Below are 17,904 nucleotides of genomic sequence, written 5' to 3' on the forward strand. Positions count from 1 at the left end.
ATGAATAACAGTAATTTTGAATTCAGTAAAACGGGTGAATATTGCACACTATGCACAGCCATGCTTATCATATAACACAGATAACCATATTTTTTAAAACTGTAAGAAAATAAAATAAAAACAATCCTTGAAACAAAAACCTAAAAAAATTTTTTAAAAAAACAAAAAAAATTATCAGAAAATAAAAAATATAATGATTTATTAAAGGAGGCAAATAAAAAAAAAGTATCATAATACGAATGCCTTCATAGCGGTCTTAGCATTTCTAGCCACTGTTTGAACATTGGTAAATGGATCTGCCCTGCATAGACTTCGAGAGATATTTAAATAAAATTGTGAATTAAATAATTAAATTAATAAACTGAAACGTTCGTTAACGAGACCATTTCAATTGAATTCGGAGCACTTTTACATGCGTAGTTTCAAAAAGCACAGATCTTTGTCAATAACTACTCATATGTAGATTGAAAAATCTGTGCTTTCCGAAACTATACATATAATAGTGCGAACAAACTAATCCAAGTGGTTTCTAACAAAGTGTTTTATTCGATAAATATATTCACAATTTCTTCTTCAATTTCAAAATAAATAAATGCGAGGCCATCCACAAGTGAAATTTCGTTTACAAATCAGTCGATAGGAAAATTATTGGCGTAGTTGTTTAATGCGTTGCGAATTTCATCCATTTGACGCGTGATAATAAAATCTGATTGAGAAACATTTAAACTTGAAATGTCGAATAAAAGCGTTGCGTTACGGGCACTTATGATTAACTGAACAAAACTAATTAGAAGAAACTGACAAAAAATATTTGAGATATATGAACCAAAAACTTATTTTGTTTATTAAAAAAAAAAAACAATTTATGCTGACGAAGTAAAATACATGATCTACCTATGTGTACATTATAATATTTATGTAAGATTTACAAATTTAATACGTATCTTTTATTTTTTTACTTTTGGAAGGATGTTTCAATGTTTTATAACAAATCTAATAATCTTTATATTTACTATTCTCTGCCTTTATTATTTTCAACCACGTACGAGCTCTATTAAAAAAAGGAAATCTTTGCGTTTTTATGAATTACTCACATATTAAACATTTTGAGGCCATTTTCAACGATTTGTAAATAACTTACTATTAGGAAATGGGAATCAAGTTGGGGTATAGTGGGGTTCGAGTTTCGAACCGACCTCTGATCCGTAACGCTTGCCACGGGACCAGATCCCGGTTCAATGTTATATACACACTTTGCTTCAATCGAACGTAGTTTTGCAGACAGCAGCTAGTCCCCAATTTTTAAAAAAAGGAGATATTGGTGTTATCGGGTGCACTAAGGTGGTCAATTCTATGATCTGCTAAAAACAGCCAGACTTTAAACAAAAAACTTTAATAATCACCTTTCGAATACAGTGTCGATCATAAAAACAGCATTTCAAAAATCTTACGGAACTTTAAAAATCGTTAATACAGGTCAAACACACGATTAGATATCTGTTTGTCCTGTTAAAAAAAACGATATTATTCATTGTTTACCATTTCTCAAAGTCAAAAACATTCCAACTGTTGTGTGGATTTGATTATTCACTCTTTTCATAAAAAGAGCTATTATCCCAGTTTCATTTTTCTATGGCTGACTGCTTTCTGCAGCACTACGTTCAATTATGCTTCAATTAACTATGATTCAATATGTATATTTAATTGGCTTTTATTTGACTATATTCTACAGTATCTTTTAGCTGTGTTTATATTTTGCAAAAATTGGCCAAGGCCGTGAATAAATAAATAAATATGCTCGATTGAGGTAAAATTAAAAATAGGGTTAATTTTAAAGTGGTTCTGTTCCATTTTGTAAATTATTCACTGCACATAAAAAAATTGATGGCGCCGAAATGTTCGTATCATTCTATTTCTGGAACACTTTGATAATATAGTAAACAGATCCTTAAAAATTTTAGGCTTTATTAATAGAACTACGTCTGATTTCCAAAGTATGCTTACACTTAAAACACTTTATTGCTCTTTAGTTCGCCCTATTCTTGAATATGCATCTGTAATCTGGTCCCCTCATTATGCTGTTCATATCAAGCGCCTTGAATCAGTTCAACATCGTTTTATAAGAAAAATTGCATGGAAGATGGGATTGGAAAGAGGAGACTATTCATATTCTGATATGGAGAGGTTTTTAAGCATATCAAGTCTTGAAAAACGCAGATGCATTGCAGATATAATCTGCATGTATAAAATTATGAACTGTCTCATTGATGCCCCTGAAATTTTGCAAAAGATTCTTTTTAACGTTCCCACCCGTAGACTAAGAAATAATGAAATGCTTTTCCTCGGTCACTACAGGACCAATTATGGTGCACAGTCGCCTTTGCCCAGAATGATCAGGCGGGTGAACGATCATCAAGATCTTGATTATTATGGTGTAAGGATGTCTTTCTTTACAAATCAGCTAAAGAATCTGTATAGTTAGCCTATGCTTTTTACTTAATCTAAAAAATCTATCATCTGTCTTTGCTGCTTATTTCTGTTCCTTATATTTTTTATTCCTTTGTAAAAATTTCTTTTAATTGTAATGTTTATAATGGACTTTGTCCGTAAATAAATAAATAAATAAATAAATTTCCAATCTACGAAATACCAATTACCTTAATACTTTTAGTGAGTCAAGCTAATCGATTTAATAACATTATTTTGAGTTTGTTCAAACTTTTGTAGACAAGTACTGGATTGAACTCCCTGGGGAGCTGTTTATATTTACATATTACAACTTCTCTTAAATGTTCTTCATCTCTGTTGTAATATGTTAAAATGAACAGTTCCCCAGGGAGGCGAATCCAGTCCTTGTTTACAAAAAAATGGACAAACTCAAAAGGACTGGATTCAACTCCCTGGGGAGCTGTTAATATTTACATATTACAACTTCTCTTAAATGTTCTTCATCTCTGTTGCAATATGTTAAAATAAACAATTCCCCGGGGAGGCGAATCCAGTCCTGGTCTACAAAAATTTTGATAAACTCGAAATATTGTTGATAAATCCACCTGGTCCATAAAGAAGTATAGAAATTGAAAAAATAACATTTTCAGGCGTTGCCTAGTATGTAGGTGAAATAATTCAATTAGATGAATCTCACCCGCATAAAAAAAGGTTTCAGCTCTTTAACTTCACAAACATCAACAGATGAAAGAAGTGAGCGAATATAAATGTTCAAAAATGGGCAGAATGGTGAATATTACATTGTGTGTAAAGTGGCCATTGACAGGTCATAAGCCCTGTAGATGCCTAGACTTCTATATTACCTTCTCTTAAATGTTCTTCATCTCTGTTGTAATATGTTAATACTCGATTTAAATTTTTAAAATTAAAAAATATATTTATTGTGCAATTTCGTGTCGATCTTGTCAGGATCAAGGATCGAGCACATCTGCATGGTATCCAAGTTATTATCCCCTTCGCCACGACGCGTGCATATTTAAAAAACAAAAACTTTTGCTAATTGCTGTTACATTGACTGGTTTGAAATACGGTAGCATTTTATATTTCACTCGTATATATTATTTCATAGCGAAAGAACGGGCCATATTCAGTTAGACAAGATAGGTTTTGATCAAATTTAAGATAGCAGTGACAAGATTTATGTTCTCAACTTGTTCCATACACAATGGACCGGTATTGGCTCGGTTCACATGAGATGTGTGATCTTTAATTAATCGATAATGCCACTCAAAGTGTGAACTATTGGCATTTACTGCAAATTCATTCTGGGAGAATATCTTTAAACTGAAGTAATTTATGCAATTCGATCAACGGAGCCTTTATTGTTAAAAAAAACGTTAGTTGCTTCGAAGCTTTTTGCATACGAATACATATTAAATCACTTGGTCGCGTAACAAGTCATAACTCGTGAAAATGTAAATTGTACAATATAAAATATTTTAATAAGAAACTTTTCGGTGGGACATAATTTTTTAACAGCTTTATTTTACACACATTCATTTATGTATGTACAATTATGTATGACAGGCGCCGTGGCGTAGTTGGTTAAACGGCCAACTGTGAAACTGGCGTCACGGGTTCGATTCCCGCCAGCTGCAAGAAAAAATCCAAGAAAGATTTTATTCTCAATTGGTCTAGGTGTTGTGGTGTATATTTCATTACCTCCTTTCATATCCTCTCTATCCCTCTTGCTGACATGCCTCAAAATAGAGGCTTAGCGGGTTCTTCCTTTAAAAAAAAATATATATATTTTTTTTTTCAAGGTACTAAGTAGGTATTTTTTAAATTTATTTGAAGATCTCCATTGTTAATAATGGTGCTCTATGGAGAGATGTACAAAATTAGAATAACGGGTGGTAGAAAATTTTTTTTTTTACTCTGCAATATACATATCATAGTCCCAAGACTGGCGCCTGAAGACTGATGGTATGACCTTCATTTAACAAAAATGATCATGACACGCTGCTGTTTGTGTAGTAATATAGTTCCCTATACTTCATAAAAACGAAAATTATCATGATTCGTATTTAAAAATAAATTTTACATTTAATAATCAACAAAAAAACCCGTCACGTAATTTTATAGGCAGAGAGGATAGAACGCAATCTTACTACTTATGACCTGCAATTGGCTTGTTTAAGTGGCGAATTTACCAAATGTGTAGCATTCACCATTCTGCCATTCTCTAAAAAAAATCATTTGTGTTGTAACACATTTAGATCTTAACAACTCTCTAGGGAGGAAATCCAGTCTGTCTACAAAGATTTGGACATACTCAAAACATTGCTGAAAAACGTTGAGTTTTATTTTACTCTATAAAAAAGACAACTCTCTCTTTGACTGCCCAGGAATTGTACAATTAATAAGGTTTCATGTACCACAAACACGTACCAGGCAACAAATATTATTTATGGAAGAATTCTACAGAACCAGCGTCAATTACAATAACGTTATTAATAGGTTCGTAATTATTGCTTATAAATTTGGGAATATTATTGATATTTTTGACACGAGTGAAAAAAAATAATGACTAGTATTTCACTTTTAACTTCTAATTTACGTCAATTATATTCAATTGTTTCTTAATATACAAATGTATTTTGTATCTTATCTTTATTTTGGTTTTCCTTTTAATTTTTTTTCTCCAATTGTATTTAGTTTATATAATGTATAATTTTAAATATAATTAGTTTTATTTTAATTTTAGCATCACGTGTACCAATGTAGTAGGTTTGTTTAATTTTGTATAACTGTTTACAAGAAAATGCGGTAAGCTATGTAAAAAAAAAAATATTTTTTATATTTTTGAAATAAATCATTTAAAATACGAAATTAATTAAAAAATAATATCAAATAAATATGTAACTTTGCTATGGTAAAAATACAATTAATATGCGCTGTTTTGTTTACAATATAACGTAATAATATTAATCATTCAAGTTCATATAATATTCATACTTCTCTATTATATCAAATAGATCTTAGTAGTCAATCCAAAAAAAGGTAACCGGTTTCCTGACTTTAAATAGGGCAATTAGCTGTTTGGCCATGAAATGAATTATAAACATTATGTAAGTGTATTATGTGTCTACATATCTGGACATATACATCACTATTGTTTATCTAAATGTGATAATAAAATGATAGTAATAATATTGTGCTGTTCCTTGATCAGCGCAGCACAAACAATGGTTGGCATGCACTAATGTTCCGATTATGTCGCATTGTAAATTCGAAACAAGATTTGGACTTTTTCGGTGGGAGTCCTTCTAGGTTAAAAATCACTAAGATAGACTGGATCTTGTCTTGAGGTAGTAATTTTTTTTTTGTCCTAGTCTTAATTTTCTTTACTTGTATTTTATTTCAATTTTACAAGTAGGTATATATTATGAAGAGTTTTTTTTATGCATTTAAATGGACTTCATAAGAGCGTAAAAAAAAGTTTACTAAATACTAACAATTATTGTTATACCTCGAACTCAATGGTGTATACGCCAAATAGAGCACTAAAATAGGAAAATATAACTTTTTTCAAACACTTTTAAAGTTCTATGAAATACTGTTCAGTTAAAAAAATATTTTTTGCTACTAATTAGTAGCAAATATATATTTTTCTAATTTGCGATTTTGAATTCCCGCAAAAAAAGTCACGATTCATGTTCATTTTCGACTTTGTTCCAAACCATTTAAATTTTTATAAAACATCGTCACGAATCTTGACGTCACAACTATCAATGCCAAACATATCGCGTATTTTTGGTGACATATTTAAAAAAAAAGTTATGTGTTCGACATTTCAACATTTCGCCACAATATCCGAATCGATTTCGAAAATGTAATATATATTTTTATCGGTAATCAGAGTACATCATATTTCCCTATTGAATCAAGTTATGCAGAAAGCATTCGCCACCCATAGAAAAGTGAAACTGAGATAATAGAACTTTTGTGATAAGAGTGAATAATCAAATCTACATAACAAATGGAATGTTTTTTAATTTAACAAATAATACAAAATACATCAATTAGTTTTTTCTTAATACAAAAAATTAATCGGTAATGTATTTGATCAGTTTTAATGATTTTTAAAGTCTGGCAGACTAAGAAGCGCATTTTGCAGAAAACCGCCAGCCCTAATAAAACTCTAATTTATGTTGTGTCATTATGTATTTAACTTGTTACTTTATATTTATATTAGGCCATTTAATTAAAAGAAAACACTAATTAATTTGTTGTAACAACTTTATTAATAATTCAGTTATCTGTGAAAGTAATTTTGGTGATTTTTTAAAGTCTTGCTGGCCACACAATCTAAAGTACGCATTTTGAAGACAAACATTTTAATAAATGTTATTAAATATTTGTACATAACCACTTACCGACTTTTCTATGTCTACCGGTTTCGAGACGTACCCGTCCCTTCGTCAGGACATCAAATAAACTAACATGCAAACTAATATGCAAAACCCACTATACACCTTCTCCCAAGTTGTTGCACAAATATATTAAACCAACACAACATGCATTTTAATAAGCATATACACTGATTAGGACAAACATGCACTGATTAAATTATGAAAATATTATGTTGTTTGAGAATTAATGAAAAATGTAGAGGGGATGGAGGAAGGGGGTGAGCTTAATAGGTTTAATATAAGTTGGCTTCGTGAGTCCTGTAAAAAAAAATGTTTTGGAAAATATTAAAACTGTAATATTGTATGTTAATAATACATAAATACAAATAATTTTAAAAATCAGATCATTGAGCTTACCAGATAAATTTTTCTTATACCTGTAAATGCATTTCAATTTATTATTATTTGAGAAAAAAAACAATGTTAGGTGTTTATATAACGAATCGTAGGTCAATATACGGTTTAAATATAAGTCGAATAGAAAATATGAGTTCTTTATGAACTGTCGACAAAAATACGCAACCAATAAAAACACAAAATTCTATTTCAATCATTCGTTTTGAATAATTATAATTATATTCATGGTTATGTGTACCTTGTCTAAGAATAGATTAAATCTCCGTATATTATTTGCGAAAGAATTACATAATAATTATCAATTCAAATTGGTTGTGGGTTGAAAAACAATCAATCTAAAATGGTTAACATTGACCCAACTTACATTGACATTGTATTGTGCCTTTATTATTTAAATGAAAGAGCGAAACTCATTAACACATATTGTTGAACTTAATATTTATTACGATAAACGCACCAACAAAGCTATACCGAGTAAAAAAATCGTTAAAGGATTCATTTTGCATTTTTAAATATTGTTTAACACAATGTATCGAACATCAATGTTGCCTTTGAATCGTAAAAATGATGTATGCGATACCTCGTGATATAATAATCAGCGCGTTTGCTTACCATACAAAAGGTCTCGGGTTCGATTTCTTATATAGTTCTATATAGTCCTATATAGTATATTAAAAAAAAGTATAAATTATAATTCAATAGTCCCCTGACTGCCAACTTAACCGTAAGACTGATCATCTTACCCTGTATTATTTATACACAAGTTGTGTCCGTTTTTTCCTAATTAAAAAATAAGCAAAAATAAGCAAAAAATACCAAAAACACAACAAAAAAAATGTAAAGGTTCATACGTCATTCAAAAGAAGATTTTCTGCTCTACAATATATTGATATGTTGCAAGTTTCATTCATAAAATAATTAAGGGGCTAAATAAAATTATATATGTAAGAAACTAGGGATAAAAAAAACAACATCACTCACTGAGCGAGGGTTTAAAATTGTATAATTATTTACTTATGTTTACGAGGAATGGAATGACTGAGAGAGATATTAAAACGATGGTCAGTGCCGGGAAGACAGTGAATGGTGCACTTAAATCAGCTTTGACAATTTAATGTGTCTCTCAGGATGCAAAATTAGCTGCCCACAATGGAATCCTCTCGCCGACACTTATGTATGCGAAGTAAGGAGTTGGAAAACAAGGATAAAAGTAGGGTGAATGCTGTCGAAATGTGATCTTTTAGGCGAATGTGTAGCAAAACTATGCACGATAGGTGCACATATGTCGAGATTCACACATAACCTAATGCTGGTAAGGTAAGCATTATCGTCAAAATCAAGAAAGGAGTTCTGCGTTGGTTTGTACATGTTGATCGAATAGACAGCGAACGGCTAAAAATATTACCGATGCGAATATTGACGGATTCAGAAAACGAGGAAGACCGAGAAAGACATGGCATGACCAAATCTAACAAAAACTTTAAGGTGGACCTGTCAAAAGTCGGAAACATCGGCGGGCGTGCATGAAATGTATGAATATACAAAAAGCGAGATCTGTATGCAAAGACAGAGTGATATGGTGTTCTATTCTCTCTGCCTGATCGGCGTGATCGTTTGTTTGTTTGAAAAAATGTTTTTAATCAATTACTGTTACAAAGTTTATATTTGTTCTTTAGATTTTTTTTATTTTTATTTATTTTTTTATTTAATAATAACAAATTAAAATACAATATTACAACTAAATACATTTTTTTACATTAACCAAATACATATATTTACATTAACGTTTCTTATTACGTAAAAGAAATAAACAATTCTTGTGTACATAATGGGGAGTGACGTCTTACAATAGATTATTTTATTTCAATCAATAATATTTTTAGAATAACGTAAATAAATTACAAAATAGATATTAACGATGTTTTCAATCAGTGTTTCATAAAGAAGAATTATAAATGTAATTGTTTACTTCTTTCTTAAATATATTGTATTCCTGACTGTACTTTTTATTATCTTTGTTCATTTCATTAAAGAAAAATATTCTTTTGTAAGCATAATGATGTTGTGCAGTGTGCAGTAGTTGTTTTTAATTTAGGAATTAAGATATAACCACCTGTTCTAGGTCGCGTACTGACGTTTTGAGACCCAGAAATACATATACATATATAAAACCTTATTTTTTTAAATAATTGAACAGTGGGAAAAGTAGACGGTTTTTAAAAAATAACTTTTATAATTGATTTTTGTATTTTTTCAACTGGTAAAATATTGGTTTTAAAAGCACCACCCCATCCGATTATTCCGTACTGTATTACGGATTGGGCGAATGCAAAGTAAATTGATTTTAATTTTTCGATGGTTAATATTCTCAATCTTTTTTCTTATCTTTCACTAAACTTAATCTTTATTATTACTTAAATTGATTTTACACTCTTATTTTATATAATTTAGGAAAGATGGTGGAGTTCTATAATTGAGAATATATATAAAGAACGTCAGTTATGCTTACTTAGAAAATGTATGTATTTTATGTATTCTTGTTGAACTTCCAAATAAAAAAAAAATATTAAAAAATATATATAAATTCCTTAATCTAATAAATACACTTATAAGTTTTCTCACCCTATTTACAATATTATTTATTTGCCCCTTCCGTTTTATATTTTTATCAATTATAATGCCTAAATATTCAATGCCATTTTTTTCAGTGATTTGAAGGCAATTATCATTATGAAACTGATATCCTTCATTGCATTTTCTTGTGTGTATACAAATATTTATAGGAGGTATAATTTGTTCTTTCAATGTAAAAGTTATGTAATATGTTTTTTCAGTATTCAGAGACAAAGTATTGTCATCAAACCATTCTTTTAATTTATTAATATCTATATTTGATTTTAAATTTACTTCGTCCTAGATGTTATGATGTTATGAAATAACTAAATAAAATATAAATAAAAAACATGTACCTCAAAACATGACTCGCGACTAATAGCTCCTTGCTTGGGCGTGGGCTGGAAAAAATACATAATATCTCTGTATTTATAAATAAGTTGATAGCAAATTTACTATTGGACGTATCATTTATAAACAATAAGGTATAGTAATAGAGTAATATAATATAATACACCCGTTGAAACTGATATCTTTGTAATATAATTATCAGTTTCTAATTAGCAATTTAATTATGCGTATAATTGAACAATAGATTGCACAAGGTGAGTCTGTAATGTAACACGTGCGATATAAAGATAAAATTAAAATAAAAAAACAAAGCATAAAAGTCGCATACTGATATCTTTACGGCACAAACGTGGCGACAATTATTCTGACTTCTAATTATTACGTGATTCCACTTATCATTCTGTGGAGAGATACAGGCATAAATAGTGCTAGCACACTTTTACACTTATGGGGGCCTATTCTGTAATACTGGTTTAACACTCTTGTGTCTATGGTAAAACACGAGTCTACATAGAAAACGAGACATAATGTCTCTCTCTTATTTATTTAAATTATGAAGTTGTATTTTTGTAATCTTTGAATATAAACTTCCAAATCGTTTCGAATCGAATTTTAATACTTTTTTTTTTATCTTCACTATCAAAGAATAATCATCCGAATGAAAGTGATACCAATACAAAAATACATATGTTTTATTGTTTAAAAAAGAGCACGATAATAGAACTTATAACAAGGAAGACAGAGACGCTGTTCTGTGGCCGGTGTTTGTGTGAATGAGAAAAAAAAGAAAGAAGAAATTCGTTCGATCAGTCGGTTCTTTTATTTATTTATTTATTCATATTTTTCGCTTCCAAACTATAATTCATAATAAAAATAATGTGACCTCACAATAATGTGGTTTCCCGTGCCGATGACACTTAACAATATACTTTTTCGAAACTACATTTGAGAATAAACAAAGAAGACTAACTTAAAAAACAAACATAATTAACAAATATTCAGAGAGTTTTAAAAACAAGGTATTTATGTATATTTGTATTATTTTTATTACGAAACACACAATGAAAAGAACAAAAACCTAACATAAGCTAACATATACACTTGTGGAGCAGTTGATTCAATATTGGTATGGGCGAATGAGACAATCCATTTTACTTCTACCTAGCTCCACTATCCATTTTTTTATGGCCATTTTAAACATTTTCTCGTAACTAATTGTTTTAATAGATAGTGTAAGTCGGTTATAGATTTTAATTGAATAATACCCAAAATACCTTTGTCCGAAAGTGGTGTTAGTTTGTATTGGTTTAAGTTGTCTATGTGTTGAGGATCTAGTGATTATATTATTTGTATGTGATGTATTGTGGGGGTCATGTCTTTTATTTGAGTAAGAGTAGTTTTTGAATCTTTGTCCGAAAGTGGTGTTAGTTTGTATTGGTTTAAGTTGTCTATGTGTTGAGGATCTAGTGATTATATTATTTGTATGTGATGTATTGTGGGGGTCATGTCTTTTATTTGAGTAAGAGTAGTTTTTGAATCTATAAGTGAGTATTGTTTTAGCGTATCATTGTTTTGGTGTCATAAGTTGTGATTTATGGGCAGTAAGCAGAAGTGTACGCAAGTTATATGGTTATATTTGTGATTTAGAATTTCTTTTTCTATAACAGGCCTTAACTATTGTGTGACTGTGATGTCACACTAGTCGACCTAGGACACAATACTTGATATGACTCTTTCTTTTTTTTTTAATGGTGAACTCGTTTTTTTTTTAAATCTTCAAATAGACAATATCACACCGGATTTGGAAAGTAAAATTTGTATAACTATGCTGGATGTTAATACAAAAAATATTCATCCTTGCCGAGTGAAAAATTAATGTCCGCAAATTCAGCGACACATCTGTATAAGAGAGAACACGAAGATATAACTCATAACAAGGAAAACAGAGACGCTGTTTTGCAGTGAGTGTTGTGTAAAACAGATTCAAGATTCAGTCTTCAGTCGGTTAATGACAGTGATGGGGGATGCACGCGCGTAATATGAGCGGCGTATTCATGATTTTAATTTATTTTGCTCTAACAGGGCTGAACTATTTGTTTATTTTCATAAATTATGGAAAAGGAATTATCAAACAGTATTTCTACGTTTTTTTTTTAAATGTCCGAACTTTAGAATATTCCGTCTTTTACTAGTGGTATCACGATGTTACATCACCGCGCGCAAAGGGATTATTTACCACAGTCTTTTTAAGAGTTAATAATATTAAAATTTTTATAAATTATGGAAAAGGAGTTTTTTCGTGATGAACTATTATCACAAATAAAATTTAGAATACCCAGGTTCAATTAATAGTAGACAAAATCATATTTGTTCAACATCTCTTCCACAATCGAATCTGGGTAAAAATGAATACATTCATCGAGTGTGCTCGCCGTACGATAAAAATTTTAGCACGATAGATCTTTTCAACGAAAGAAAATACTGTTTTAAAAAACGTATCAAAATTGCGACACAGACGTCACAAGAGCAACATTTTTGTTACTATTTTTTTATCGTTTTATTTATTAGTTTTTATTATTTCATTATTAATATTAATATATGTACGCGTATGTATATGCATGTGTGTATGCGTATATGTTCATGTGTGTATGTGTGTGTGTATATATATATATATATATGCATCTTCATGTGTGTATAGTGTATATGTATCTATGTGTATGTATGTATGTATATATATCTGGATGTAAATGTACATGTTTGTATGTTGTATGTGTACATTTTTATTCATCTTTATGCCTTTTTCCATTTTTTTTTAATTACTTACTATTTAAACTTATAATTAGAAATCAAACACTGATTTGAGTCTACCGAACACTTTATTTTATTATTACAAATATAAACATATAAAAATAAAAACTTCGTGACAATTGTTTCGCCTTATTAGGGCATTTTCAAACGAATGTGAAGATTATTTGGATTGAATGTCCTTATATAGTTATATAATTCTTACTTATAATACTTACTTTGTTATATTTTCCCCGAAATTCAAATATAAATACCTGAATTCCCCATTACCTATTAAACACTTAGCCTCACCCTTAACCATTTTCCCTCAATTATGATTAATGTACAGGCTATAGTTGATAAGATTATTTTTATTTTCTACTTAAGTACCTTGAATTATATAACTATATATTTTACGTCCACCCTGCTAAGCATCGAACTCAGAACCTCAAGAATGGCAGACGAACGTGCCAATTGCTACACAACGAGGCAGATTTTTCTCCATTCGATTTCTTTATACAGATTTTTTATCTGAATACAGCCGTCGAAAACCTCAGCCGCGAGTAATTCTATATTTGAATTAGTTCTGTCATTTACTTAAACATGATTTATTTTATTTTATTTTGCTGTGCGTTTTTCATATACATTTGTATGGAGTGAACCGAGTGAATAATTATTTTCTGTCGAACACAAACTTAGTCAACCAATATTCAGTATTGTATTTTCAACATTGGCGCCGGACGGACATCGCGTCGCTTGAGGTGTTTTTGACGCATATAAAACACCTTACTCACGAGTGCTCGTTATCCTTCTGCCTCTCCTTAAGTTTGTTCCTGTTAAAAGTAGACGCAATTAAAGCATGTATCAGAAGATGTATGAAATTGAAAGAATGAAGAATGAAGAATGATGGAAGTATGTGGTGTACCTTCATCATTGCTTCTCATTCACAATGTATCCCGTATTGAGATACATTGTGAATGAGAAGTATTAAGTAGCATGTCAGTTTGTATTGCAATATCTGCAACTTGTACTAAAATATGTCCAAGCAAGGTATTTTAGCTTTCAAAGGAAAAACCTCATTGTGAAATTTGTAGAATATTCTAAACATATGACAACTTGTAATCCTAAAATATGCGTTTCGGAATAGGTTTTTGGGATTTTATTACAACTGTTTTATGATGTCGTCTGCATAACACTTCAGTTACTAGAAAAATCTTTAGTACAATGATGTATGTACACATAATCTAAGATTGATAAACAAAACGAACGGTTTATTGTACATTGTCAAACCGATTTTAAGCTGTGTTCGCGTCTCGCTCATGCTTTTAGAAAGCTACGTGAGCGTGAACAAGATGGAGATATTTGAAAAATTATAGTCGCGCGCACGTCCGATCAGGAACAATAACCGATCGTGACATGGAACAACAATGGACACGAACAGTACGTGAAGAATTAAGACGTTGATTGATAGAATAACTGATTGTGATTCGATTCTTTGGTGTGTTACGATTTTTCCACGAGTTAATCTCGTCTAACTCCTGATTCGTATAACTCACGTAGGGAACGTTAATATGTTTGTGATATCTGAAACGCCCCGATACTTACTAACCGGATTGCTGATTTTCATAATAGAAACTGTGGGCAAGCTTTCTTTCTTGAGGAAAAAAAAAACAGAATTCGACATCGCAACTTTGGGACGAAAATGACTCAACTCAAAAAATTCACTTTTTGGGATATTGCAAAAGAAGAATGTGAAATGAACGTAGTTATGCAGAAAGCAGCCAGTCCACAATTTTGAAAAATGGGATATTGATGTTACCGGGTGCAGGAAGGTCAATTCTATGTTCTGCTAAAAACAGCCAGACCGCTGTCGTACAAAAAACTGTATTAATCACACTCTGAAAATGGTATTATGTACATTACGTGCATTATGTAAGGCTGAGACAAGCGTTGTCGACAAAATCAAGAAAGGAGCTCTGCGCTGGTTTGGACGTGTAGAACGAATGGACAGCGAGAGAACGGCTAAGAATATTTACAATGCGAATGTTGATGGATGCAGAAATAGAGGAAGACCGAGAAAGACATGGCATGACCAAATCCAACAAATACTTAAAGATGGACATGTCAAAAGTCGGAATAATCGACGCGCGTGCATGAGAAGATGTATGAATGTAGAGGAAGCGAGATCTGTATGCAAAGATAGAGTGTTGTGGCGTTCTATCCTCTCTGCCTACCCTTACGGGGAAACGGCGTGATGGTTTGTTTGTTTGTTTGTGAAAATGGTATTAATCACAAATTTCTCAATTTGCAGAAAACACCCACATCTCTAGAAAAATCTTATGGTTTTTTAAAAATCATTGAAACTGGTCAAATACATAATTAGATTCTTGTTTGTAATACATAAAAAAACGTATGTATTCACTGTTTATCAATTGTTAAAGTCAAAAACATTTCAACTGTTGTGTAGATTTGATAATTCACTAATTTCACAAGTGCTATTATCTCAATTTCATTTTTATATGGCTGGCTGCTTTCTGCATAACTACGTTCATAATGTGACACCTTTTTATTATGTCGTCGATTGTTTCGTTTTTTTCGAAGTCAGCACCAAATTTTGAGTTAAAAAGTATAAGGCTTTCAGCTATGAATCCATGAAAAAAAAGCATAATAAAAATAAATTATTATAAGTTTAAACAAGACATTTATAAAATGAATCACTATTAGATTGAAAAAAAACAAAAGCACTTAGATAAATAAGATAATGACATAATTTTTATTAGGTCAGATAAGGTCACCAAACACACGGTTTTATTTATACACGAAATGACATAAATTTAAATAAGTCTCTATGATTATCGATAATTGAAATAATAAAATGACACTAAAATCACGTATATTATCGGTAAGACGGAACAAAACAATCACAAAGCTGAATTAGTCGTTTTAATATTAAAACAATAAAGTAAACATTCTATTTGTATCGGAATAAAATTGACTCAACCGGCTATATTCAATGGTTACACAGTGTAAAGTGGCCACTTAAACCAGCCAATGACAGGTCAGCCCTGTAAATGCCTAGACTTCCATATCCATTTTCTAAGGTATTCTCCATCCCTGTTGTAATTTGTGAATCTTAATGACTCCCGAGGGGGTGAAATCCAGTTTTTTGTCTACAAAAACTTAAACAAACTCAAATATCGCATGTATTATTTTTTTCACTTATATTAGGTATTAACTAATGAGTATTTGTCGAAATGCCCTATGTCGAAATTAGAGCAGAATGCAAGGCTGAGTTAAGCATTATCGACAAAATTAAGAAAGGTCTTTTGCGATGGTTCGGTCATGTGGAGCGAATGAATGATGAAAGAACGGCTAAAAAGATTTATGATGCGAATGTTTCTGGTTGTAGAAGTCGAGGAAGGCCGAGAAAGACATGGCATGATCAAGTACAACAAATTCTTGAAAGTGGTCATGTGAAAAGTCTGAGAGAGAGAGTTATCTGAGAGAGCTCATCCAACCTCTTTCACAACACGGACTATCTCTTCGTTCTAGTAACGAGAGAACCCTTTTAATACCCTGTCATCGCTCTAATTTTTTTGCCTCCTCTTTCACAGTAGTAGCCGCTCGATTGTGGAATAATCTACCAACTAATGTTAGAGACGCCCCTTCTTTATTTACATTTAAGTCGAGATTGAAATGTCACTATCTAAATATTTGAATTGTTCCTTTATCCTTCTTCTTTCCTTCCCATCCCCTCTCCTCTCTTCATAGTAAAGTGTTATTTTTTTTTTTTTTATACATATATTTATTTTTGTTAATCTTTGCTTTTAATTTTTGTATAAAATTGTAAGATTCAATATGTCCATGTATTTATAATTTTCTCAAACTGAACGGTTTGGGTAGGTAGGAAGAAATTGCCTTAAGGCAATATGCCCGCCCTTATATGTATATTTATTGTATATGTATATAAAGTGTCAATAAATAAATAAATAAAAGTCGGAATAATCGACGTGCGTGCATGAGAAGATGTATGAATGTGAAGGAAGCAAAGGAAGTGTGCCAGGACAGAGTGGTGTGGCGTTCTATCCTCTCTGCCTACCCCTCCGGGGAAATGGCGTGATGGTTAGTTAGTTAGTATTTAATGCCTTATTAATCATATTACTGTAAAACTTAAATTACCCGGATTAATGGCTGCCATGTTTCATTGCATTTGAAATTATACAGCGAATTACATTAAAAACTTACTTAAAAATTATCAGCACGTTAATAGCACAATGAAATTGGACTTAAAAACTTCTCTTTCATTTTTATTTCCTGAAACGATCTAGATATTTGGCAATCCGGATGACTGGAGTTCAGAGAGAGAGAGAGAAAGAGTATGGTTGAAAATTATTTTTTAGCTTTTCTTACTAGGTTTATTGATAAATCCAAATGTTTTACAAAATTTATTTATATCATGTCATCATTATGTTATGTGTAGAAATATGTATTTTAATGTACCAAATGCTATATTTTTTTTCTAACTTTATATTTTTTCTCTATGTAAGATACTTGTATAAGCCCTCCGGGCGTTTATGTTGATCAAATAAAACTAAAATAAAATAAATAAAAATAATATGTAGCGTAAGTACTCAATTTTTGTCCAACATTTTTTTTTTATGTAACGTAAAATTTATACATACGTATTATATGAAATGTAATTTATACCTCATGTTTCTTTACATAACTTCTTATTTTATAAAAAAACTTTGGTTCAAAAAATTATTTGAGGCTTCTTTGATACATAATAATAATAATATTAATCATCCTTTATTAACAAAATAACAATTAATTTATCTACTACATACACACTTAGGTAATAGATTTCTCTGGATCA

This window comes from Micrasema longulum, unplaced genomic scaffold (assembly GCF_059751315.1).
Source record: "Micrasema longulum isolate JH-2025_06_02 unplaced genomic scaffold, ASM5975131v1 h1tg000180l, whole genome shotgun sequence".
In the NCBI taxonomy this organism is placed as follows: Eukaryota; Metazoa; Arthropoda; class Insecta; order Trichoptera; family Brachycentridae; genus Micrasema; species Micrasema longulum.